We start from the raw sequence: 21255 nt of genomic DNA on the forward strand, positions 1-21255 counted from the left end.
AAGGAGGGTGTCGCCGCTGTGGTTCTCGCACTGCACCGCATCAGGAGAAGAATCTCGCGACAAGGTCGGAGCGTGTCGCCATCGCTGTGCCTGCTGTCGCAACTCCGGAGGAGGAGGGTGTCGCCGCTGGAACTGTCGCATTGCACCGCATCGACCAAAAGCACCTTGCATCCCCGAGAAGTGCGCCGCCGTCGGAGCTGCTGCCGTCGCATCTTGGATGTCGCCACTGTAGTTGTCGCATCGAGCGGAAGCTTCACATATCGTGGAGAAGAGCGTCGCCGATGGATCTGTTGCCGTCGCATCGTAAGGGTGTCGCCGCTTCAGTCCACGCATTGAAACGAGAGCTTCTTGCATCTCCGAGAAGCGTGCCGCATCTGGAAGATCTTCACATCTTTATTTCTTTGTATCTGAACTTTGCCGCATTTCCCATCGCTGCGACATTTCTTGTCGTGGAAGGGAAACGCAACTTAAGGTACATTGATGCAGAGTGTCGCATCTAAGAAATGAACTGAATTAAGCTTTATCTACCATCTTAAAGTAATCATAGTGTGTATTTTTGTCGTTTATGGTCTTGTGGTAACTCTATATAAAGTCTAAGTATTTTTTATATAAAACCTGTGTGGTGTCCATTTGTAGTGTTGTCACTGGGTTACTGTATGTGGACACAACTGCTTAACTTACAATGCCTCTGAAATTAGACTTGACTGCTCGCGCCATGCAACCTAGAGGGTGAGCAGGGGTTATTTTAGGTGTGTAAACCCCTTTCCCTGACTAGAGGAGAGGGTCCCTATTTGTCACAAGTACCTACCTGTGCCAACTAGAGACCCCCAAATCTAACAAATGGTCCAAACACGAGCTAATAACAAAGTCAAAGAAGAACAGTTTTAGAACAAAGAATAAATGAATGTACTGTATACCACTTATCACTACTCTATTTCCATTATTTTATTTTAACTACAGCATTAAGGGTTAAGCAGAACGAACAATTTAGCAAAATCAGCTATGCAGCCTTTAGCATGTTAAAACATAGAGAAACCATCTCAGTTCTAGTGCGCAGAAGCAAAAGTTTCCCACCAAGCGGAGAAATACGTCATGTCACGTGAGTGTGACATACGCATGCGCAGTAGAAAATCATGCGCTGCGGCGGCCATTTTTGTGCATTTGGATTACAGTTAGTAAAAGCACATAGGCGAGCTTTCCCTAGATACTAGAAATGTTGTGTGGTGCAATTATTTGTAAACTAAACATATTGGTTAGCATATTATTACGTTATTCTGAGAGAACTGAATCCAGGGCTCGAGTCAGGGTACCACGCGGGTAGACGGCGTCCCCCCACTTATTTTCCAGGGGGGACACCGTCCCCCTGCCTATTAAAACGCCGTCCACCCTGTGCTGGCCTGCTCCTACAAAATGCAATAAAGTGCCCACCGCGCGCACCGACCAAACCCTGCATTTCCAGGAGAAGCTTCAACCTGCTGCTGATCACCACGCCCTTGCACCTGGGTTAGGTTAACTACGCCTATCGCAGCTCTTGCAACCCACCCCACCCCTTCTTAACCTTGCCGGAGAGTCGGACTCGGACCTACCAGTGGAACAGAGACATCTACGACAAATCAGTGGTCATAGCAGACGTCACTGGATGGGTGTTTCTGCACCTCAGCAGTCCCGCCCTTGTGCTCCATGCCCTTTTAATTTTCGGGCTTTTCTTGCTCTGGCTCCTTTCCTTTTTGACCAGATCTGGATATCGAAGCGGTTCGCCGTCCCTGCCTGGCCTCGCCTGCTGCCTGACCAGCTGGAGACATCCCTTCATGCATCTACGACCTACAAAGTCACCTAGGAAACCATTTTCGGCTTGGTAACATTGGCGACAGTTTCCCTTTTGAAGTAAGTGTAAGTTTAATGGCTCGACTCGTTTTTCCCTCAATTTTTTGTGCCCGTCTGCCCTCTGTTCCACTCGTTTTTCCCTTGTTTTTTGTGCCTTTCTGCCCTCTGTTCCACTCGTTTTTCCCTTGTTTTTTGTGCCTTTCTGCCCTCTGTTCAACTCGTTTTTTTGTGCCCGCTGTGCCATTCGTTTTTCCCTCATTTTTTAGGTCTCGCCTATTCTATCCCGCAGGGATAAATAGGCGAGATTATAGTAAGGGGAAAAGAAAACTCTACCTCGCTGCGGATCGCGCACAGTTCATGTGAGCTATGCGTGTGCACATCATCGCCAGCCACATCACACACCACCATTTGTCTGTGCCTCGGCATCAGACTTCAAAGGCTGCCGCTCCCCCGCCTCCCGCATCAGACTTGAAAGGAATGCACTGCCCCTCCCTACCACAGCAATGCCAAGAGCTTTTTTAATTTTTTTCCTACATGGCTCGTTACTTATTTCCTGCCTTTCTCTGGCTCACATTTTACTTTCTTCTCTGACTCATGCTTTTTTCGTCGGATCGTGCATTTCTTTCCCCACTCTTTCATCTGCTAGTGATTTTTTTCCCCACTCTTGTCGGCTCGAGCTTTCCCCCCCCCCACTCTTTTGTCGGCTCGAGTATCCCCTCCCCCACTCTTTTGTTGGCTCGTGCTCCCCCCACTCTTTCTCAGTGCATTTTTCCCCCACGCCTCACAATGCTGCACGCCTTACACTGTTGCCCGCCACACACTGCTGCACGCCTCACACTGCTGCACGCCACACACTGCTGCACGCCACACACTGCTGCACACCACAAACTGCTGCACGCCACACACTGCTGCACGCCTCACACTGCTGCACGCCTCCCACTGCTGCATGCTACACACTGCCACATGCCTCACACTGCTGCACGCCTCACACTGCTGCACGCCACACACTGCTGCACACCTCACACTGCTGCATGCCTCACACTGCTGCATGCTGCACACTGCTGCACGACACACTGCTGCACACCACACACTGCTGCACGCCACACACTTTTGCACGCCACACACTGCTGCATGCCTCACACTGCTGCACGCTGCACACTGCTGCATTACTCACACTGCTGCATGCTGCACACTGCTGCACGCCTCACACTGCTGCACGCCTCACACTGCCGCACGCCTCACACTGCTGCACGCGTCACACTGCTGCACGCCTTACACTGCTGCACACCTCACACTGCTGCACTCCTCACACTGCCGCATGCCTCACACTGCTGCATGCTTCACACTGCTACACAACACACTGCTGCACGCCACACACTGCTGCACACCTCACACTGCTGCACACCTCACACTGCTGCAAGCCTCACACTGCTGCATGCTGCACACTGCTGCATGACACACTGCTGCACACCGCACACTGCTGCACGCCACACACTGCTGCACGCCTCACACTGCTGCACGCCTCACACTGCTGCATGGCTCAAACTGCTGCATGCCTCACACTACTGCATGCCTCACACTGCTGCACGCCACACTGCTGCACGCCACACACTGCTGCACGCCACACACTGCTGCACACCACACACTGCTGCACACTGTTGCATTACTCACACTGCTGCATGCTGCACACTGCTGCACGACACAATGCTGCACGCCTCACACTGCTGCATGTGTCACGATCCGACAAACTCCTCGGGGTCAGGGTGATGCTTAAAGGACCCCATCTCCTGACTTCCCCACACTCTGACTAGTGATAAACACACAGAGCGTAGAGGTAATCAAGCGAGGGAAGGGAGGGAGGGAGCTGCAGTGGAAGGGATACCTGTAACGAGAGAACACAATGGTTAGGCAACACTAAATCCTAGCTACTCTCAATAATTCTCGCTATTTTCAACACCCACCTAAAGTAACGACTCTGGAGATGGACCCTTCCTTTTTTCTCAAATATATTCAAATTCCTGTAAGACCAAAAACATGGATTATCGACATCCACCTGGAACAATGCGGTACCTTTAATCACCAATCATTCTTCACATACATACCCTATCTCGCACTCCCTCTAAGGTTAAACCAATATCAAAGTTCTCTCAATGAAGTCTTGAGTAAGGTAAGGATTCCTGATGATAAAAGGGGGAGACCATGAACATCACAGAATCCACGAAAGGTAGTAACCCAGTTCAGGAGCACCAGAATTAGCTCCACTCCAGAGTAATCCCACGGTGAAGAAAGGTTCAAAAATAATATGGCAGTCACAATAAAATCAAAGAAGAAACAAAGGAGAATTATAATTCTCTTGTACCATGTTCATGCCTAAGGAGGGACGGCTTACCGGACATGCAAGTTCTCTCAACAGACAGCTGAGAGGATAGCTCCGTGAACTTCCTTGGGTAAACAGGTCTTGGATCCAGGAGAAAGGCAATCCACACCGCCCTCGGGCAGAGCAAGCCAGAGAGATCACCGTAGCAGCCGCTACTCATGGAGGCAGCGAAAAGCCTGTTCAGCCGAACAGGCAAGGTAGCCAGATGACAGGGGCTCAAGAAAAAAGATGGGAGTCCAGCCGGACTCAGAAGGCAATTCACCCCGCTGCAGCCGCTAGCGGGGAAAAGGTACCGGTGAAGCACCCTGTTCAGACGAACAGGACTAGAACACAGCACCGGCAAGCAAAGGAGTTCAGCCAAACTCGAAACTTCTGGGTTCCCGCAGCAGCCGCTAGCGGAACACGGAATACTGGAACACTGCTCAGCCGAGCATGAACTGGAGCCGGTAACCACGGGCTCGATTCAGGAAACAGCTTCCCAGCCGGAAAGCTCCAAAGCGGCAAGGCTGATCAGACGCGGAACCAGGACGGCATCTCGACCTCCCGTAAAGTCAATACAGTACAAATATCACGTACAACGCGCGGATGCGTCACGTGATCTAAATATAGCAGGGAACCTCCCAGAAGGCCTTCTGGGCAATGTAGTCCGATTGATTCTTAGGTAGGCGCCAAGATCAGTTCCTGACAGCATGCCTCACACTGCTGCATGCCTCACACTGCTGCTCACTGCTGCACACCTCACACTGCTGCATGCTGCTGCATGACACACTGCTGCACCTACACACTGCTGCATGCCACACACTGCTGCACGCCTCACACTGCTGCACGCCCCACACTGCTGCATGCTGCACACTGCCGCACGCCTCACACTGCTGCACGCCTCACACTGCTGCACGCCTCACACTGCTACACGCCTCACACTGCTGCATGCCGCAAACTGCTGCACGTCTCACACTGCTGCACGCCTCACACTGCTGCATGCCTCACACTGCTGCACGCCTCACACTGCCACACGCCTCACACTGCTGCATGCTTCACACTGCTGCACGCCACACTGCTGCACGCCTCACTCTGCTGCCCACCTCACACTGCTGCACGCCTCACACTGCTGCATGCTGCACACTGCTGCATGCCACACTGCTGCATGCCTCACACTGCTGCACACCTCACACTGCTGCACGCCTCACACTGCTGCACACTGCTGCATTACTCATGTTGCTCCATGCTGCATACTGCTGCATGCCTCACACTGCTGCATGCTGCACACTGCTGCACGACACACTGCTGCACGCCACACACTGCTGCATGCCACACACTGCTGGGCGCCACACACTGCTGCACGCCACACACTGCTGCACGCCTCACACTGCTGCATGCCTCACACTGCTGCATGCCTCACACTGCTGCACAACACACTGCTGCACACCAAACACTGCTGCACGCCTCACACTGCTGCACCACCACATCACTCTAGGACACCACCACATCACCCTAGGACACCACCACATCACTCTAGGACACCAGCACATCACTCAGGGACACCACCACATCACTCAGGGACACCACCATATCACTCAGGGACACCACCAAATCACTCAGGGGCACCACCACATCACTCAGGGGCACCCCCACATCACTCAGGGGCACCACCACATCACTCAGGGGCACCACCACATCACTCACAGACACCACCACATCACTCACAGACACCACCACATCACTCAGGAACACCACCACATCACTCAGAAACACCACCACATCACTTTGGGACACCACCACATCACTCTGGGACACCCCACATCACTCTAATACACCACCACATCACTCAGCCCAACCACATCATCACTCAGCACCACAACAGCATCACTCAGCACCACAACAGCCCTGTCCTTGCTTGCTACCAACAAACATTGCCATAGCCAATAGGACTCGCATTAGGAAAGTGTAAGCTATTGGCTTTGTGAATAACAATGCTATTAATTTATATAAATATTTTTTTAAATTGTCATTTACAATACCAATAGCTCACACTTTCCTAATGCGAGACCTATTGCATTGCAAATGCTTGTTGTGCCTTTCTGCCCGCTGTGCCACTTGTTTTTCCCTTGTTTTTTGTGCCTTTCTGCCCTCTGTTCCACTTGTTTTTAATGCTTGTTGTGCGTTTCTGCCCGCTGTGCCACTCGTTTTTCCCTCGTTTTTTGTGCCTTTCTGCCCTCTGTTCCACTCGTTTTTTGTGCCCTTCTGCCCTCTGTGCCACTCGTTTTCCCCTTGTTTTTTTATGCCCTTCTGCCCTCTGTTCCACTCGTTTTTCCCTCGTTTTTTGTGCCTTTCTGCCCTATGTTCCACTCGTTTCTTTGTGCCCTTCTGCCCCACTCTTTTTTCCCTCGTTTTTTGTGCCTTTCTGCCCGCTGTGCCACTCGTTTTTCCCTCGTTTTTTGTGCTTTTTGCCCTCTGCTCCACTCGTTTTTCCCTTGTTTTTTGTGCCTTTCTGCCTTCTGTTCCACTTGTTTTTCCCTCGTTTTTTGTGCTTTTCTGCCCTCTGTTCGACTCGTTTTTCCCTTGTTTTTTGTGCCTTTCTGCCTTCTGTTCCACTTGTTTTTCCCTCGTTTTTTGTGCCTTTCTGCCCTCTGTTCCACTCATTTTTTTGTGCCCTTCTGCCCTTTGTGCCACTCGTTTTTCCCTCGCTTTTTGTGCCTTTCTACCAGCTGCGCCACTTGTTTTTCCCTCCTTTTTTGTGCCTTTCTGCCCTCTGTTACACTCGTTTTTTTCTGCCCTTCTGCCCCACGTGCCACTTGTTTTTCCCTTGTTTTTTATGCCTTTCTGCTCTCTGTTCCACTCGTTTTTCCCTTGTTTTTTGTGCCCTTCTGCCCTCTGTTCCAGTTGTTTTATTGTGCCCTTCTGCCCTCTGTGCCACTCGTTTTTCCCTCGTTTTTTGTGCCTTTCTGCCCGCTGTGCAACTTGTTTTTCCCTTGTTTTTTGTGCCTTTCTGCCCTCTGTTCCACTCGTTTTTTGTGCCCTTCTGCCCTCAGTGACACTCATTTTTCTCTTGTTTTTTGTGCCTTTCTGCCCTCTGTTCCACTTGTTTTTAATGCTTGTTGTGCCTTTCTGCCCGCTGTGCCACTCATTTTTACCTCGTTTTTTTGTGCCTTTCTGCCCTCTGTTCCACTCGTTTTTTGTGCCCTTCTGCCCTCTGTGCCACTTGTTTTTTTGTGCCCTTCTGCCCTCTGTTCCACTCATTTTTCCCTCGTTTTTTGTGCCTTTCTGCCCTATGTTCCACTCGTTTCTTTGTGCCCTTCTGCCCCACTCGTTTTTCCCTCGTTTTTTGTGCCTTTCTGCCCGCTGTGCCACTCGTTTTTCCCTCGTTTTTTGTGCTTTCTGCCCTCTGCTCCACTCGTTTTTTTCTGCCCTTCTGCCCTCTGTTCCACTCGTTTTTCCCTTGTTTTTTGTGCTTTTCTGCCCTCTGTTCGACTCGTTTTTCCCTTGTTTTTTGTGCCTTTCTGCCTTCTGTTCCACTTGTTTTTCCCTCGTTTTTTGTGCCTTTCTGCCCTCTGTTCCACTCATTTTTTTGTGCCCTTCTGCCCTTTGTGCCACTCGTTTTTCCCTCGTTTTTTGTGCCTTTCTACCAGCTGCGCCACTTGTTTTTCCCTCCTTTTTTGTGCCTTTCTGCCCTCTGTTCCACTCGTTTTTTTCTGCCCTTCTGCCCCACGTGCCACTTGTTTTTCCCTTGTTTTTTGTGCCTTTCTGCTCTCTGTTCCACTCGTTTTTCCCTTGTTTTTTGTGCCCTTCTGCCCTCTGTTCCAGTTGTTTTATTGTGCCCTTCTGCCCTCTGTGCCACTCGTTTTTCCCTCGTTTTTTGTGCCCTTCTGCCCGCTGTGCAACTCGTTTTTCCCTTGTTTTTTGTGCCTTTCTGCCCTCTGTTCCACTCGTTTTTTGTGCCCTTCTGCCCTCAGTGACACTCATTTTTCTCTTGTTTTTTGTGCCTTTCTGCCCTCTGTTCCACTAGTTTTTCCCTAGTTTTTTGTGCCCTTCTGCCCTCTCTGCCAATCGTAGGATTAATTTGTGTCACAGAAAGCTATCACTTTTCACTTGCATTAAATTACTTGTATTCACTGTTTTTACATGTCTTAGTTCCAACGTTGCCAGCTGTAGGACTTTGTTGTACTTTTCACAGCAGAAATATTAACTTTGTTTAAATGGTGATAAATATTAAGAGACTGCTTAAACTACAAAAATATAACTGCGCACAAATCTAAGGTACACTTGCAAAAACTGCATTTTTAAAATTCGGATACTCTTTCATTCAGGCTTTAGGCAAAAAAGGTAAACGAAATATAGATTACCCGGGGTTTCACTCAGTACATCAAGTCACTTTTCATTAAAAAATATATTTTACTCATAATTACACTGAAAAGCACACAGGATTGTGAAGTCAAGTGTAGGTCACTTGTGTGTTCACTCAAAACTGGTAATAATTAGAATGACAGGGAATTGTGAAGCTGTTTTGAAGCAAAATATTTTGGCCATAATCACTGATTTAAAATGCGTTTTAAACTCGACCAGAATTCAGGTGCTAACAATTAAAGGTACTATAAGTATTGATTACGTGAGATGAAAATGTCACTCACCTCTGTAGGCAAGTGAGGGTATTTGGCAAATCCAGGCTAAATTGGATTAACTGCAAATGACTGTCCTCCTCAAAAGTCAATATGAGGAAATTACCAACAAAAAATCAAGCAAAAGAAAACATTTGAAATCGTTTGCTAACAAACAAAGTCATAACATTGAAACAAATCCCATGGTAAAAAAGTGTTCTGCGCTTATGCAGACTCACAGAGAACATAAACAAAGGAATGCTAGAATGACAGCCATGATAAGTGTGGCATTCAGTAAATGTAGGAAATGGCCACATGAGTTGATACCAATAGTCTTTCCTTTCCACAGTGTTTCTAAGAGCTACCACACACAGCAGAGCAAGCACTGTCATAGTCAATATGCATTGTCTTTTTTCCCCAGCGTTTTATATAGCGTGAACTTGACCCGAAGGTATCAGGTATCAGAGCCCTTTACATGAGCACCAGTTAAGTTACGTAACAACACGTTTATTTATTTGTTAGGCATTGGGAGATTTGCACATAAATGAGGTTTCCAACCTGTACATTTCCATATTTATTTCACTGATTGACCCGCACTCATACTTTGCTGTCTGTCGAGTTTTAGCTATTTAAGCTGGCAATTATTACATAACAATCAATCCACTGTAATACCAACATTATACCATAAATGTATGTTGACATTTCCAACTGACTTTCCTCTTAGTTCCCTAGCGGAATTGTTGTTAGGGCAAGGAAGCATGGAGGTTTCTAAGTTTAATGTTAAAAATGATCTCTTTTGAAAGGTCGCAATACAGTCAATAAAGGCAACCTGCTGTGCCGCCAACATCCAAAAGCGGTTTAACCTCTTCAAATATTAAAATGTGGGTGCTCAAGATTGATTGAAATCTATGGAATGCCTCAGAACCGTTTCTAAGGAATGAATGACCATGGCAGCAGGATGCCACAATTCCTTCAACTATGAAAATGCTTAGAGTTGCCTAATGTGGAATATTTTATTTGCACTACAGCTTACAGTATCTTGGGAGCCATCCTATTCAACAGATCTCCCTGACTTGCATTTGTCCTGCTCACACCTGCAATGGTCAATCCTGCAACACAGCAGGGCCGCATTGGGTCCAATGCTCACCCAGGACACAAAACAGATCACCAGGAAGTCGAACAGCCAGCTGCTGCCAGACAGGAAACTTTACCTTCTACCCCTAGCACGGATACTTCAACAGTGGTAGCCAAGAAAGGTAAAAAGCGCTGGTGCCCCTTCCCCAAAAAGGTTTGGTTCATTTATGACCACAAATCATTTTACTTTAATGTTCATACAGATTCCAGAACTTTCCACCACAAAAATGTGAGGAAAATGTGTTTTTTTGACAATTTTTATAGGAAACGAAATGAGCAATAGCACACCGGTAAAATTGAAGATCATCATTTGCTAATTGAGGGAATTTTTCTTTTTTAAAAGGGCATTGTGTGACTTTCTCCTTTTTTAGGTTTCGCCTGGCGTCCGCTGCGCAGCAGGGTTCGCGCAGGCGAAATCTTTTGAGAAGCAGTACGGGGGCTTTGTCCCGCCTGCTCTTCCATTGGCTAGCTCCATAAATGGAGGCTAGCCATTGGAAGAGAGATCTGTCCGTCATTGCCGGAGCAGATTCGTGGGCGTTCCGGCGATTTTTTCGCTCTCCGCCCCTTTGTGACGTCATTCAGGCGGTGGGCGGTTGTTTTTTGGTTTTTTTTTGTCTCTGCATGTTTGTTTCATTTCCAACATGTGCTTTGCAGGGGTGGGCTGCGTGATTTCACTTTCCTTGAGTTGCTAGCAGGTAAGCGGCATATTTTACTATTTTTTTTACCCCGTTACCGCCCCCCCTCCCGCTGTCCGTGAGCCCGTTCCCGCCCCCCTCCCGCTGTCCGTGTTCCCGTCCCCGCCCCCCCTCCCGCTGTCCGTGTGCCCGTTAACCAGCCCCCCTCCCGCTGTCCATATGCCCGTCCCCCCTCCCGCTGTCCGTGTGCCCATGCTTCTTGTTCTTCTCGTGCCTTGTTTGAGTTTTCACTTTTCAGTTCACCCCATAGCTCGTGTTCTTGCATTGTTGGATTTCGTGAACGTTGGCGCTTTCGTAGTTATCGCGTTCCCGCTCCCCCTCCCGCTGTCCGTGTGCCCGTCCCCGCCCCCTCCCGCTGTCCGTGTGCCCGTCCCCGCCCCCCTCCCGCTGTCCATGTGCCCGTGCTTCTTGTTCTTCTCGTGCCTTGTTCGAGTTTTCACTTTTCAGTTCACCCCATAGCTCGTGTTCTGGCACTGTTGGATTTCGTCGAACGTTGGCGCTTTTGTGGTTATTTGTTGTCCGATGGCGGTTCTCTTTTGCCACTGATGAGATCGTAGTTGCTTATGCATTGTCTCTGGTTTTGTTTTGGTGGTGTAGTTGTTTCTGGCACTATTACAGATATACTCAGACACGGCAGGGTTCCGTCTGACACTGTTATGGTACAAGTTATTATAGGCACTGTCGTATTGAATTTCTGAGAAATCTGAATTATTCTTTGGGTACTTTTGGTCCTTTTCGGGTACTGGGGTGGTTTTGGCCTGACACTCTTATGATTTTCTGGCACAGCACGTTTTGCTATGGCACAGTGCTGGTCCTATTGTGTCACTTGGGTTCTGTTTTGCAGTTTCTGTGTGTCGACTGGTCCTGTTGCATCATTCTCCTGTCGGAGGGGGTTGTATTCTGCTGCTGTTAGTATGTTGCAGTCCAGGCCCTTCGAACAAATGTTGCCCTTTTCTGGTTCCCACCTAGCCCCTTACGGGCTCTCTCCTAGCTCTCTTCCTGGTACGGCTTTCCTCCTGTCATCTCGTACTGCCTGAGGGTGACACATGAGAAGCGTGCAGCAAACTGCACACGGGACACTTGTTTATTTCTTGAAGTGACTTCCACTTACAGATCTTGAGCAGTATAGCCATGTATCAGGTGACAGATCTCACTAGCTCCTACCTTAAGAGATCAGATCAGATTTGGCAGAATTAGGTGTGCATTGCTTTTTACAGGTACATCGAAAACTCTGCATTTATATACCTTGAATGCCCAGCATTTAGAGTAGACCATAAAGTCCCCATTCTGCTGACATATAGGCTCTAATTGATATTTAACCTATTTTAGGAACCGTATCTGTATATGATTGTTGATGTAAGTTTTGGCAGATGTTGGAACGAGCTGTAATGCAGACACAAGGTATACATGTTAAATTTGGAGCAAATTGATTCTTTATCAAAATACTGAAATGTTAATCTCATATTTAGAATGAGCTGAAAATGTAAAAAAAAGTTGGTTTGCAGTACGAGCTGCATGTTCTAATGTTCATAGCTTTAAATACGAAGGTGTGTTGGAGACAAGGTTAAATGTCCTCACCTGTGTCATGTTCCCAGTTTGTGGGAAATTGTGGAATCTCAGATCGAAACAGGCATTGGTAACACCAGTAAGTCTCAACTTAATTTGCCAATCTATGTAAACACACACATTCACAAATGTATTTCCATGTGCTGCATGCACAAATGCTGTTTATTACATTAAATCCTGTCGTGTTGGCCTTGCCAGTGCTGGGAAAAAGGATTGTTCTCTGTATGGAATACATATAGGAAATAAATAATTGAATGTGACAAGCAGCGCGATGATTGAGTGTACAATTCAAATGCCCTTGTCCCTCATGCATTTCCTGGAAGGTAGAAAGCAAATAGGCACTAGCTTGAGGTCAGAGAGTATTACTCCACTGGAGGACGCCAAATCCCACTTTAAAGAATTTGTAACAGTACATCTTGCTGACAGATGCGTTGTCAATTGATTCCAGAAAAGATTGCTTTCTGTAAATAGTGCATGTGTGGGATAGAGAATTTCATGTGTGATGATTCAGTGTACTTTCGGGTGGATGTAAAGCCCATTCTGCTTATGAATAAGTTATTGATAACAGTAGGTCTTGGGGACAGCTATGCTGTCAGGCAAGACCTCAAACACGAGCATTAGCAAAGCCAATATATTTCACTCTTGAGACCTAGTGGCTTTACTACTGCTTTTTAGCCAGTCTGTTCTAGGGAAGTAACACTGATGGCACTAATTGGGTGGGGGGGAGCAGTACAAGGGGTATTGAGGAGAAGCCGTTGGTGACAGTAGGAAGGTGCAGCTGAGGGAAGGAAGGAGCACAGTCTGGGTATGAGGAGGAGAAGCAACGAGTGACCGAAGGAAAGGAGGTGGGATGAAGCAACATGGATGGCAGGCGTGGGACATCCAAAGCACAGTGGTATGCAGTAGTGTACGAGGTTGTTATTCCTCCACTATAGTTGTACGCTGTCCTCTTCCCAGTTCAGTGGTATTTGTCTCTCGCAGTTACAATTGCAGCCTCTCTCGTGTAGTCAGGACATAATGTTTCTACTTCTGAGGTTTCATTTAGCTATTTAAGGTACTCTGGGAGTTGTTTTCGTTTGAGTGGCAGGCCGGATACCAATTGTTCAGAATAGCCAAGCACTGGAAACAAGGCTGTGCTTGCTTCCCTGCCCCCTGGCTGTGCTTGCTTCCCTGCCGGTGCTTGCTTCCCTGCCCCCTGGCTGTGCTTGCTCCCCTGCAACCTGGCTGTGCTTGCTTCCCTGCCACCTGGCTGTGCTTGCTTCCCTGCCCCCTCGCTGTGCTTGCTTCCCTGCCCCCTCGCTGTGCTTGCTTCCCTGCCCCCTCGCTCTGCTTGCTTCCCTGCCCCCTCGCTGTGCTTGCTTCCCTGCCCCCTCGCTGTGCTTGCTTCCCTGCCCCCTTGCTGTGCTTGCTTCCCTGCCCCCTCGCTGTGCTTGCTCTTCTGAGTGGGTGTGTGTGGCTCTGGGTGGGTGTGTGTGGCTCTGGGTGGGTGTGTGTGTGTGGCTCTGGGTGTGTGTGCGTGTGTGGCTCTGGGTGTGTGTGTGTGTGTGTGGCTCTGGGTGTGTGTGTGTGTGTGTGGCACTGGGTGTGTGTCTGTGTGTGTGTGGCTCTGGGTGTGTGTGTGTGTGTGGCTCTGTGTGTGTGTGTGTGGCTCTGGGTGTGTGTGTGGCTCTGGGTGTGTGTGTATGTGTGTGTGTGTGTGTGTGTGTGTGGCTGGCTCTGGGTGTGTGTGGCTGACTCTGGGTGTGTGTGTGTGTGGCTCTGGGTGTGCGTGTGGCTCTGTGTGTGTGTGTGTGGTAGTAATTGCTGTCTGCTGAGCTCATCCGTAGGGTACAATAGGTCTCACATTTGCGAGAGATTAAGCTATTGGCAATGTAAATGACAATCCATTTATTTATCTGTTTTCAAAACCAACACATAAATACAAATGTTGTCATTTACAATGCCAATAGCTCTAACTTTTCCAAAGGCGAAACCGTTGCATTGTAAATGCTTGCTTTAATTGTAATACCACCACAAACCGGGATGGGTGGCTCATTGGACACAAACATTTTCCTAAGTGCAAAAAGTAATACGAAAAATATTTTTGCCAAGCAATTTTGCAATTTTTTCTCCTCACCAACCATCAGTGAATATGAGCGTGACCAATGCAAAAAATATAGCTGACCCAATGCTTTCTGCTTTCTACAGAAATAAGTAAACGCAAATCCAGAATCATGGATTTCTTTGCAAATGCGAACAAGAGATCTTGGTTCGAATCGGAAAGTAGCCTAGTACAGCCCAGTGCGTGCTTGAAAGATGTACCTGCACAACATACGGAGATTATGATGCCAAGCCAAAGATCGATTCAACCTTCTCGACTGGAAGACTCTTCAACAAAGATCCTGGATGTGGGCACCAGTTTTGAAAGGGATACCAGCTTGCCAGAGTGTTGGGACCACAATCAGTGGGCTCAATTTAAAGAAAAGTATCCATGGCTAACCAGTGAAAATGGCCGCCTTGGCTGCAACATATGCAGTGAGGTTAAGCTACTTGGAGCATCACAGGGTGTGGCTCTGGCTAGAGAATGGGTCACTGGGAGCATTGCTGCATCTGGCCTAAAAAAAGCAAGCCAGTTAGACTCACTTCGGAAAAAAATACATAAGCATAAAATTTCAGTAGCACATTGTAACGCATGTGATATCCGAGCTGCATCCAAGGAGGAGGTACTGCAGTCAACGATCCTGGAGCAGCAGAGGCATTGTCATGTTTCAACGGTAAAGTTGTTTTGCACGCTTTATTTTTGTGCAAAAAATAATCGCCCCTTTTCAGACTTTACAGGTCTAGTAGCCTTGCAGGTTGCTAATGAGTCAGATATGGACTCGATTATACACAGCGATTTCACTGCAGCACAGTTAACTGATTGCATTGCTAAGGAAATGTGAAGTAAGCTTTGCATTTGCCTCTGTCACTTCCTATTGTGATGTCACTTCCTGCAGTGATGTCGCTTGCTGTTGTGATGTCACTTCCTGTTGTGATGTCACTTCATGTTGTGATGTCACTTCCTGCTGTGACGTCACTTCCTGCCGTGATGTCACTTCCTGTGACACCACCTAAATTGGAGAGAGCCCCCACTTCTTTTTTTAGGACTTGAGCCCTGACTGAATACAAGCAAGTCGCTTTATGTGCGCAACCTTGCTCCATCACTTTCTTGACATTCAAGGATAGTTGGTGACCGGACTGTTAGCCTCCTTCGTTTGTTTTCTCTCCCTCTCCTGCACTGTTTACCTATTTTTCATGTTGTATTTTTATCTCTGCTTTGCTTCCTTACCGCCTTCCTACTATGTAATGCACTGTTCTTCTGTCTTTATTGTGTGTATGTAAAGTGCTCTGATACCCACAGGTCAAGCTAGCGCTATATAAAACTTTTAAAATAAAAAATAAATAAAATATAAAATAAAATAACACCTAAGCAAACTTCCGTACCCCCATCGACACTCTGCGGGCCCCCGGGATCTCTGCGCTGCCTTTGTTGAGGCCACCTGGACAATAGTTGTGGGGGGCATCTGGACACACCAGCTCGAGGATTCCTCCACACCCTAGATCACTGCCTGAGTGCAACAGCACCCTGAAGGCCTAGCTGAACGTGCACAGCAAGAACCCCAGCAATGGAAAGATCATGCTCTATAAACAGGTAATATACATTTGTCCAACCGTAAATCGCTTCAACTCTTCTCAAAATATAATCTTGAGTGAATCTGCAACTTGTATATGTGTAACTCTAAGCACTAGTATCTGTAGTAGACATATGTACTTACGTACTACCATTCTTATGTGAGTTTAGAGTTTATTTGTTTCGTATATATTATGTTATTCATGTACTACGAAGTCCTTATGTAGTGTAACTGGTTCTACTCGAAAGCGCTCTGACACCTTCAGATAAAGTTCACGCTATGTAAAAAGGCAAAAATAAATCGGGATGGCGAAACAATTCAATACAGACTCTGGTAAAGACTAGAGCATGCATGATTCATCCTGTAAAGAATAGGTTGCTGTATGTGCGTCACTGGTGCCCGCCCACTTATGACGACTTACCGTGCGACAGACCAAACCCTGTACTAAGAGCACGTGTGCCAAAAACAGCTCCGCAGCCAATAAACAATTTGCAAGCGTTTTCTCAACCAATCCTATGCCACTGAAGTGACAGATGCCCTCCAACCAATAAACAGCTGACAGGACCTCACTAGCTAATCCGAGGCCGTCACACTTTCCCACCGCTAATATAGGCATGCTGCTGCCTATCTGATTGGTTGTGACATCCTACTGGGTGGGATACAAACCTGTAATTATACGGGACAAAAGATGTCTGTTAAAGAGTAACAACGTATTTCGTTTAACAAATAAAGGACAGTCCCGGTATGTTCTGGACAGGTGGCAATCCTGTCTACAGAGGGAAGAGGGGCGTTGTGTGGGAATAGGGTGGAACATTTCTTCGATGTCGTTGGGCCTCGAAAAAGAGGCGTGGTATGGGTGGTGCTGTCGGAGGGGGATGGGCATCAGGGATTGTCGGTCTGGAGCGAGAGCGGTTGATGTGGGTATTTGGGTGTGGGAGTATAGCAGTTAATCTCCTCCTATGCTGTTCTGCGGAAGCGGAGATGGCAAAGTCCTATCTTAACCCCCGGTTACCGTGAGGTGAGTAGCTGGGCGGTGGGTGAATTCAGAACTGCTGTCTCTTAGCTTCCGGTGCTTTATCTTAATGATCAAACAGTTCATCTTTGCTCGTGGCGGTTTATACCTGTTACTATTACTTACTTTAATCGTACCCAATGTAACTAACTCGAAGGACTGGAGGTAGGGTCTTTCTTGACAAATTGTAACGCATAACTTAGAAACCACTGCAGGTAGCAGCGGCTAGCAAGAATCAATGAGTGCCCAGGGGGGTGAAACCTAGTACGATTTAAAAGATTAAACGAGCCGAAGGGGCCATATCCTTTAACCAGTCGGATTCTTGAGTAACATACTGCTTGCCGTCGAGCGTTTCAGTTCGGTGGGGTTATTTAAATGTAATCACAATACACATCATTATAATGTACTTTTGGAAATACTGGTCAGTAACGCTAACGTCTAAACTGGTGGGCATCGAATTATACATGGAGGTTCCTTTAGCACCAAAACATTGTCCTCCGCCCAAGGAAGGTCATTTGAAAATGACATAACCATACCTTTCCGCCTCTTAACAGTAACACCAGAGGAAAGTTTTAAGTTTATTCAAGTTTGTAACAGAGGAAAATAAGAAGTAGAGTTTTTAAGCCCGTTGCAGATCTAAAGGTATTAAGTAAAAAAGGCAGTATGTCCCTGTTTAGGAAGGTAAACGAAAATGCTACATTTTAAATGACACATTTTGATGAAATTAACCAGAACTGAATTTGAAGCTGAAATTAGTTTATTCAAACACCAGTCAACAGTAAGCTCGTTAGCAGTACAACTGTCGAGTAGCTGACGGGAGATTCTTAAACATTCTACTGTAGCAACCAAGTGGTAGGTAGGTAGGGGGACACTACCCAATAGTTTGTAGTAAACCGTATCTGACCAAATTGTTAGAGGCTGAACAAATGATTATACCAGTAGATGGGGTGACCATATGTCCAGGGTGTGCCGAAACAACAACCCTAGACATACCAACATCCCTTCACTTTTCAATACTTTGTCCTAGTGTTAAGATAATCTGGGGGAGCATAGGTACCATAATGAAAATGTTGTTCACACTTCTGTTATACTTCTTTCTTGTTATTCCCAGTGGGGCTATTTTTGTTTTCTGACATCAAAAACGAGACCACTTGTCTGCAAGCATTGTCTCAGGATGCATTTTATTTATTTATTTAGCGATTTATAGAGCGCCTGGTGACCCGGAGGCATCCCCGCGCTATGAAATCAGTGGAGACCTGAGGGGAGGGGGAGGGATACTATTTGGGGAAAAGGTGGGTTTTCAATCTTTTGCGAAAGAGGAGGTGGCCGGATTCCAGACGCAGGCTGCGGGGAAGTGAGTTCCATCCTGAGGACGCTTTGACCGCAAAGCGTCGCCCACCGGTGCGCACCTTCCTGAATCTAGGGACAGTGGCCAGGCGTTCGTTGTCCGAGCGCAGGAGTCTGGGAGCTTTGTAGGGGGTGACCATGTCTTTCAGGACAGCTGGGCCTACACCGTTGATGAGTTTGTGGGCAGTGCACATGGCCTTGAATTCTACCCTCTGGCGCACAGGAAGCCAGTGTAGGGCCTTGAGGGCGGACCTGGCAGAAGCTCTGGGGGGGAGATTCATAATGAGCCGCGCTGCCGCATTTTGAGTGCGTTGGAGTTTCGACAAGGTGGATTCGGGAGCACCAAGGAAGACGGCGTTGCTGTAGTCCAGGCGGGCAAGAATGAGACCTTGAACCAGTAGTTTTCTGGATAGGGGAGGAAGGAGTGGAAGGATCTTGCGGATGGATAGCATGAGTCCAAAACAGATTCCTGCTGTTTTGGCTGCCTGGGTCTTCATGGTCAGCTCAGGTTCAAGCCAGACTCCCAGTGTCTTAATTTCTTTTTTCGGGGTTGGCACCTCACCGAAAACGTCTGGCCAGACCGACTGGGGAATGGATGTCCATTTCTTGCCCATGAGCATGATTTCAGTTTTCGCTCCATTGAGCTTAAGAGAGGACTCGCTCATCCAGATGAAAATGTCCTGGAGGCAGTTCCGTAGGTTGTCTGGGTGGTTGTCAAGGTGGGATAAGGAGACAACCAGTTGCGTGTCGTCCGCATAGCTCACTATTTTTAACCCGTAAGGGGTAACAACATCCTCGAGGGGGGCCATGTAAACATTAAACAGGGTGGGACTAAGCGAAGACCCCTGGGGGACTCAGCTAGAGAGTGGTAAAGAGGCAGAGTGTGAGTTGCCGTCCCAAACCTGGAATGAGCGGCCTGATAGAAAAGAGTCAATCCAAGCGAGCGCGGCGCCCGCGATTCCAGCCCCGGCCAGCCGATGGAGAAGGACACGGTGGTCCACCGTATCAAAGGCAGCACTGAGGTCCAGGAGGATCACTGCCACTGATCCTCCTGAGTCCAGAATGCGCCTTGCCTCCTCGATGACAGCGAGGAGTGCGGTGTCCGTGCCATGGCCGGGGCGGAATCCAGTTTGAGACTGACGCAGGAGTTTGTTGGCCTCGAGGTACTGGGATAGTTGCACGTTAACCAGTTTCTCAGCCAACTTGCTGATGCATGGGAGGAGCGAGATCGGTCTGTAGTTGGCCATGCCATCAGGGTCCAGTTGTGGTTTTTTGAGAAGGGCCTTGACAACAGCGCTCTTCCAGTTCGGAGGAACGGAGCCTTGCGAAAGAGAGATATTGATTAGTTCCATGATAGTGGGAGCTATGCTAGGGGACACAGTTTTTAAGAATCTTACAGGGGCTGGGTCGAGGGGAGAGCCGCTTTTCATCTTGGCCAGTGTAGAGACTACTTCGTTCAGAGATACTGCTCTGAATGTGGACAGCTGAGTGTATAGGCTGTTACCAATAGGGTTAGTGGCCGCCTCTTTGTCCGTGTGGTTGGATGGACTGGTAGGTGGGAGGGAGGCTAGTATCCGGGCAATTTTGGAATCGAAGTAGGTAGCCAGTTCCTTACTTCTGTCCGGAGGAGGTGGGTGCGATGAGGGTGGCACTGGTATTTTAAGTAGTTCTTTGGCTATGAGGTAAGATTCCCTCGCCGAGTTGGTGGAATTTTTTATTCTGGCGTCATAGTAGGCGGCTTTGGCAAGTTTCAAGGTGGATTTATATATTCTTACCGAGCTGCGGTAGGCGTCCTTACTGGCATGAAGCCAGTCCTTTCTCCACAATCTCTCTGCTTTTATGCACTCTTTGCGGAGAGATCTGAGTTCAGGGGTGTACCAAGGGGCAGGGCCCATTTTCCCGTTTTTTTCCTCACAAGTTTTTATGGGGAGGATGGAGTCGAGGGAGGTGGAAATCCACTCCCTGAACTGATTGTCCGCAGTGGTCGGGTCATCCGGGAGACTGGGGGCTGTTGAGTTTAGGGCTCTGGACCAGTCCTCCGCCGAGAGTCTGGCCCATGCCCTATCCCTGGTGAAGGTGGCTGGTTTGTGGGGTTTCCTGAATGCCCCTGGTAAGTGGATAGTGACCAAAAAATGGTCCGTCCACAGGAGTGGGAGAGACTCTTTAATTTGAAGGGGATGGATGTTAGTGAACACTGGGTCTAACAGATGTCCCTTATTGTGTGTGGCTCCGGAGTTGGCAAGATGGAGGCCGTAGGCTGCCAGGTCAGTGATCAAGTCGGATGCCCCTGTGTCTAGCGGGTCGTCGAAGTGTATGTTTAGGTCTCCTAAAATCGAAAAATTGGAAGTAAGATGGGCCAAGGATGATACGGATTCCAGGAGAGCGATCGCAAAGGGGCCAAAATGGCCAGGGGGGCGATATACCAGTAGGCCAGACAGGGTACTAGTCGGGCCTAACTGGATGGTAAAGAGGCAGCTTTCGGAGTCAAGGATTTGAGCATCGCTAGATCTGCAAGAGAGGTGATCCCGGTAGATGATGGCTAATCCGCCTCCTCTGCCGGTGGGGCGTGGTTGGGACTGGATAAGGAAGCCCGGGGGTAGAGCCATGACTACATCCGAATTCGAGTGGTCGGTAATCCACGTTTCTGTAAGGAGCAGAATATCCAGGTCGTGGTCTGCTATGAGGTGATTGATGAGCAGGGCATGCATGGGTAGCGATCTGCAGCTTAGTGTGGATATTTTAAGGCCTGGGGGTGGGACTGGAGGTTTGGGGAGTTGTAACTGGACTAAGTTGCAGACAATGCAGCTAGTAAAGGTCCGTTTAGATCGTGTACATAGTTGCAAGTACTGTCTTTGGTGGGTCTGAGACTAAGAAGGTCTCGACGGGAATAGCTTACCCTTGTGGGAACTGGGTCCGGCATAGGTTCTGGCCCTAAGCCCGGTCGTGCGCGGACGGGCGCAGACGGGCTTGCCTTAGGCGCTCCCGCTGCTTTCGTCCGCTGCGCTGGTATGGCCGACACATTTGAGGCGAGGGAGGAGGGCGTGGCCTCGTTTGTGGG

General features: G+C 48.3%; 1 protein-coding gene across 1 annotated transcript in view; it reads left to right on the top strand.

The window, feature by feature from the left end:
- Window positions 1-16719: 16719 nt before the first annotated feature.
- Window positions 16720-21255, top strand: part of LOC147692529 (ADP-ribosylation factor 6-like) — a 52799-nt gene continuing 48263 nt past the window's right edge. Inside the window, exon 1 of the mRNA XM_086938746.1 lies at window positions 16720-16856. The gene's annotated coding sequence lies outside the window, so the exon portion shown is untranslated. The remainder of the gene's footprint in view (window positions 16857-21255) is intronic.

This window comes from Lissotriton vulgaris, chromosome 9, assembly GCF_964263255.1.
Source record: "Lissotriton vulgaris chromosome 9, aLisVul1.2, whole genome shotgun sequence".
Taxonomy (NCBI): domain Eukaryota; kingdom Metazoa; phylum Chordata; class Amphibia; order Caudata; family Salamandridae; genus Lissotriton; species Lissotriton vulgaris.